This window comes from Oncorhynchus gorbuscha, linkage group LG13 (genome assembly GCF_021184085.1).
Source record: "Oncorhynchus gorbuscha isolate QuinsamMale2020 ecotype Even-year linkage group LG13, OgorEven_v1.0, whole genome shotgun sequence".
Lineage (NCBI taxonomy): Eukaryota > Metazoa > Chordata > Actinopteri > Salmoniformes > Salmonidae > Oncorhynchus > Oncorhynchus gorbuscha.
In genome coordinates this window covers 36,988,337-36,994,336 of record NC_060185.1, presented here as the reverse complement: position 1 = coordinate 36,994,336, position 6,000 = coordinate 36,988,337, and the positions used below count along the sequence as shown (strand labels likewise).

At 40.4% G+C, this 6,000-nt stretch overlaps 1 protein-coding gene across 2 annotated transcripts in view; it reads right to left on the bottom strand.

The window, feature by feature from the left end:
- Nucleotides 1-6,000, bottom strand: part of LOC123992819 (tripartite motif-containing protein 3-like) — a 51,593-nt gene that overhangs the window by 22,749 nt on the left and 22,844 nt on the right. The gene's annotated exons all lie outside the window — the stretch shown is intronic.

Below are 6,000 nucleotides of genomic sequence, written 5' to 3'. Positions count from 1 at the left end.
ACTGTACAGTACTATTATACCACATATCAGCCCAGTGCTACTGTACAGTAAACTATACCACATATTAGCCCAGTGCTACTGTACAGTACTATTATACCACATATCAGCCCAGTGCTACTGTACAGTAAACTATACCACATATCAGCCCAGTGCTACTGTACAGTACTATTATACCACATATCAGCCCAGTGCTACTGTACAGTACTATTATACCACATATCAGACCCAGTGCTACTGTACAGTACTATTATACCACATATCAGCCCAGTGCTACTGTACAGTACTATTATACCACATATCAGCCCAGTGCTACTGTACAGTACTATTATACCACATATCAGCCCAGTGCTACTGTACAGTACTATTATACCACATATCAGCCCAGTGCTACTGTACAGTACTATTATACCACATATCAGCCCAGTGCTACTGTACAGTACTATTATACCACATATCAGCCCAGTGCTACTGTACAGTAAACTATACCACATATTAGCCCAGTGCTACTGTACAGTACTATTATACCACATATCAGCCCAGTGCTACTGTACAGTAAACTATACCACATATCAGCCCAGTGCTACTGTACAGTACTATTATACCACATATCAGCCCAGTGCTACTGTACAGTAAACTATACCACATATCAGCCCAGTGCTACTGTACAGTACTATTATACCACATATCAGCCCAGTGCTACTGTACAGTACTATTATACCACATATCAGACCCAGTGCTACTGTACAGTACTATTATACCATATATCAGACCCAGTGCTACTGTACAGTACTATTATACCACATATCAGCCCAGTGCTACTGTACAGTAAACTATACCACATATCAGCCCAGTGCTACTGTACAGTACTATTATACCACATATCAGCCCAGTGCTACTGTACAGTACTATTATAGCACATATCAGCCCAGTGCTACTGTACAGTACTATTATACCACATATCAGCCCAGTGCTACTGTACAGTACTATTATAGCACATATCAGCCCAGTGCTACTGTACAGTACTATTATACCACATATCAGCCCAGTGCTACTGTACAGTACTATTATACCACATATCAGCCCAGTGCTACTGTACAGTACTATTATACCACATATCAGCCCAGTGCTACTGTACAGTACTATTATACCACATATCAGCCCAGTGCTACTGTACAGTAAACTATACCACATATCAGCCCAGTGCTACTGTACAGTACTATTATACCACATATCAGCCCAGTGCTACTGTACAGTAAACTATACCACATATCAGCCCAGTGCTACTGTACAGTACTATTATACCACATATCAGCCCAGTGCTACTGTACAGTACTATTATACCACATATCAGACCCAGTGCTACTGTACAGTACTATTATACCACATATCAGCCCAGTGCTACTGTACAGTACTATTATACCATATATTGTAAGTCGCTCTGGATAAGAGCGTCTGCTAAATTACTTAAATGTAAATGTAAATATCAGACCCAGTGCTACTGTACAGTACTATTATACCATATATCAGACCCAGTGCTACTGTACAGTACTATTATACCACATATCAGCCCAGTGCTACTGTACAGTACTATTATACCACATATCAGCCCAGTGCTACTGTACAGTAAACTATACCACATATCAGCCCAGTGCTACTGTACAGTACTATTATACCACATATCAGCCCAGTGCTACTGTACAGTACTATTATACCACATATCAGCCCAGTGCTACTGTACAGTACTATTATACCACATATCAGCCCAGTGCTACTGTACAGTACTATTATACCACATATTAGCCCAGTGCTACTGTACAGTACTATTATACCACATATCAGCCCAGTGCTACTGTACAGTAAACTATACCACATATCAGCCCAGTGCTACTGTACAGTACTATTATACCACATATCAGCCCAGTGCTACTGTACAGTAAACTATACCACATATCAGCCCAGTGCTACTGTACAGTACTATTATACCACATATCAGCCCAGTGCTACTGTACAGTACTATTATACCACATATCAGACCCAGTGCTACTGTACAGTACTATTATACCACATATCAGCCCAGTGCTACTGTACAGTACTATTATACCATATATCCGACCCAGTGCTACTGTACAGTACTATTATACCATATATCAGACCCAGTGCTACTGTACAGTACTATTATACCACATATCAGCCCAGTGCTACTGTACAGTAAACTATACCACATATCAGCCCAGTGCTACTGTACAGTACTATTATACCACATATCAGCCCAGTGCTACTGTACAGTACTATTATAGCACATATCAGCCCAGTGCTACTGTACAGTACTATTATACCACATATCAGCCTAGTGCTACTGTACAGTACTATTATAGCACATATCAGCCCAGTGCTACTGTACAGTACTATTATACCACATATCAGCCCAGTGCTACTGTACAGTACTATTATACCACATATCAGCCCAGTGCTACTGTACAGTACTATTATACCACATATCAGCCCAGTGCTACTGTACAGTACTATTATACCACATATCAGCCCAGTGCTACTGTACAGTAAACTATACCACATATCAGCCCAGTGCTACTGTACAGTACTATTATACCACATATCAGCCCAGTGCTACTGTACAGTAAACTATACCACATATCAGCCCAGTGCTACTGTACAGTACTATTATACCACATATCAGCCCAGTGCTACTGTACAGTACTATTATACCACATATCAGACCCAGTGCTACTGTACAGTACTATTATACCACATATCAGCCCAGTGCTACTGTACAGTACTATTATACCATATATTGTAAGTCGCTCTGGATAAGAGCGTCTGCTAAATTACTTAAATGTAAATGTAAATATCAGACCCAGTGCTACTGTACAGTACTATTATACCATATATCAGACCCAGTGCTACTGTACAGTACTATTATACCACATATCAGCCCAGTGCTACTGTACAGTACTATTATACCACATATCAGCCCAGTGCTACTGTACAGTAAACTATACCACATATCAGCCCAGTGCTACTGTACAGTACTATTATACCACATATCAGCCCAGTGCTACTGTACAGTACTATTATACCACATATCAGCCCAGTGCTACTGTACAGTACTATTATACCACATATCAGCCCAGTGCTACTGTACAGTACTATTATACCACATATCAGACCCAGTGCTACTGTACAGTACTATTATACCACATATCAGCCCAGTGCTACTGTACAGTACTATTATACCATATATTGTAAGTCGCTCTGGATAAGAGCGTCTGCTAAATTACTTAAATGTAAATGTAAATATCAGACCCAGTGCTACTGTACAGTACTATTATACCATATATCAGACCCAGTGCTACTGTACAGTACTATTATACCACATATCAGCCCAGTGCTACTGTACAGTACTATTATACCACATATCAGCCCAGTGCTACTGTACAGTAAACTATACCACATATCAGCCCAGTGCTACTGTACAGTACTATTATACCACATATCAGCCCAGTGCTACTGTACAGTACTATTATACCACATATCAGCCCAGTGCTACTGTACAGGGGCGGCAGCATAGCCTAGTGGTTAGAGCGTTGGACTAGTAACCGGAAGGTTGCGAGTTCAAACCCCCGAGCTGACAAGGTACAAATCTGTCGTTCTGCCCCTGAACAGGCAGTTAACCCACTGTTCCCAGGCCGTCATTGAAAATAAGAATATGTTCATAATTGACTTGCCTGGTTAAATAAAGGTAAAATAATTTTTTTTTTTTTTAAATCAGCCTAGTGCTACTGTACTGTACTATTATACCACATATCAGCCCAGTGCTACTGTACATTACTATTATACCACATATCAGCCCAGTGCTACTGTACAGTACTATTATACCACATATCAGCCCAGTGCTACTGTACAGTACTATTATACCATATATCAGACCCAGTGCTACTGTACAGTACTATTATACCACATATCAGCCCAGTGCTACTGTACAGTACTATTATACCACATATCAGCCCAGTGCTACTGTACAGTAAACTATACCACATATCAGCCCAGTGCTACTGTACAGTACTATTATACCACATATCAGCCCAGTGCTACTGTACAGTAAACTATACCACATATCAGCCCAGTGCTACTGTACAGTACTATTATACCACATATCAGACCCAGTGCTACTGTACAGTACTATTATACCACATATCAGACCCAGTGCTACTGTACAGTACTATTATACCACATATCAGCCCAGTGCTACTGTACAGTACTATTATACCATATATTGTAAGTCGCTCTGGATAAGAGCGTCTGCTAAATGACTTAAATGTAAATGTAAATATCAGACCCAGTGCTACTGTACAGTACTATTATACCACATATCAGCCCAGTGCTACTGTACAGTACTATTATACCACATATCAGCCCAGTGCTACTGTACAGTAAACTATACCACATATCAGCCCAGTGCTACTGTACAGTACTATTATACCACATATCAGCCCAGTGCTACTGTACAGTACTATTATACCACATATCAGCCCAGTGCTACTGTACAGGGGCGGCAGCGTAGCCTAGTGGTTAGAGCGTTGGACTAGTAACCGGAAGGTTGCGAGTTCAAACCCCCGAGCCGACAAGGTACAAATCTGTCGTTCTGCCCCTGAACAGGCAGTTAACCCACTGTTCCCAGGCCGTCATTGAAAATAAGAATATGTTCATAATTGACTTGCCTGGTTAAATAAAGGTAAAATAAAAATAAATTTAAAAAATCAGCCTAGTGCTACTGTACTGTACTATTATACCACATATCAGCCCAGTGCTACTGTACAGTACTATTATACCACATATCAGCCCAGTGCTACTGTACAGTACTATTATACCATATATCAGCCCAGTGCTACTGTACAGTACTATTATACCATATATCAGACCCAGTGCTACTGTACAGTACTATTATACCACATATCAGCCCAGTGCTACTGTACAGTACTATTATACCATATATCAGACCCAGTGCTACTGTACAGTACTATTATACCACATATCAGCCCAGTGCTACTGTACAGTACTATTATACCACATATCAGACCCGGTGCTACTGTACAGTACTATTATACCACATATCAGCCCAGTGCTACTGTACAGTACTATTATACCACATATCAGCCCAGTGCTACTGTACAGTAAACTATACCACATATCAGCCCAGTGCTACTGTACAGTACTATTATACCACATATCAGACCCAGTGCTACTGTACAGTACTATTATACCATATATCAGACCCAGTGCTACTGTACAGTACTATTATACCACATATCAGCCCAATGATACAGCCCAGTGTTCCCACAAGCCACACGCCTACCCCAACACATCCGCCCACTTGCTGCAGCCGTTCCATAACCTTGACGCTTTATTTTAGCTTCATATGTAAAAGCTTGTCTTATTCTTCTACATTTATTTTATTATTCTTCTATATTAGGCTTGGTAATAAGTATGTCCTTATGCAGAAGCAGTCATAAGCTCCTTGTTAAAGAGTAATGTTATCCCCGTTTAGGTCCTACTCTCAGACAGCTTTGATTAAAAAAAAGAAGTACATTCTACTTTAAAATGAAATAGCCAGTCCTTTTATGACTCAATACACTCTTGGGAAAAAAATGTGCCACTCGAAGAGTTCTTTGGCTGTCCCCATAAGAGGACCCTTTTTAGTTGCAAGTAGAACCCTTTAGGGTTCCATGTCGAACCCTTTCTGCAACCCTTTCTCTTTACCTAGAACCAAAAAGGGTTCCACCTGGAACTAAAACTGTTCTCCTATGAGGACAGCTGAAGAACGCTTTTGGAACTTTTTTTTCTAAGACTGTACTCTCTTATACGACAACCTGTTATATAGTGATGGTTGTCTGCTCTGCAAAGTACGAACACAAATCCATTTTTGTCAGTAACACCTAGGATTATGTATAGATCATGTTTAAAACGAGCAGGTTGAAATGACTT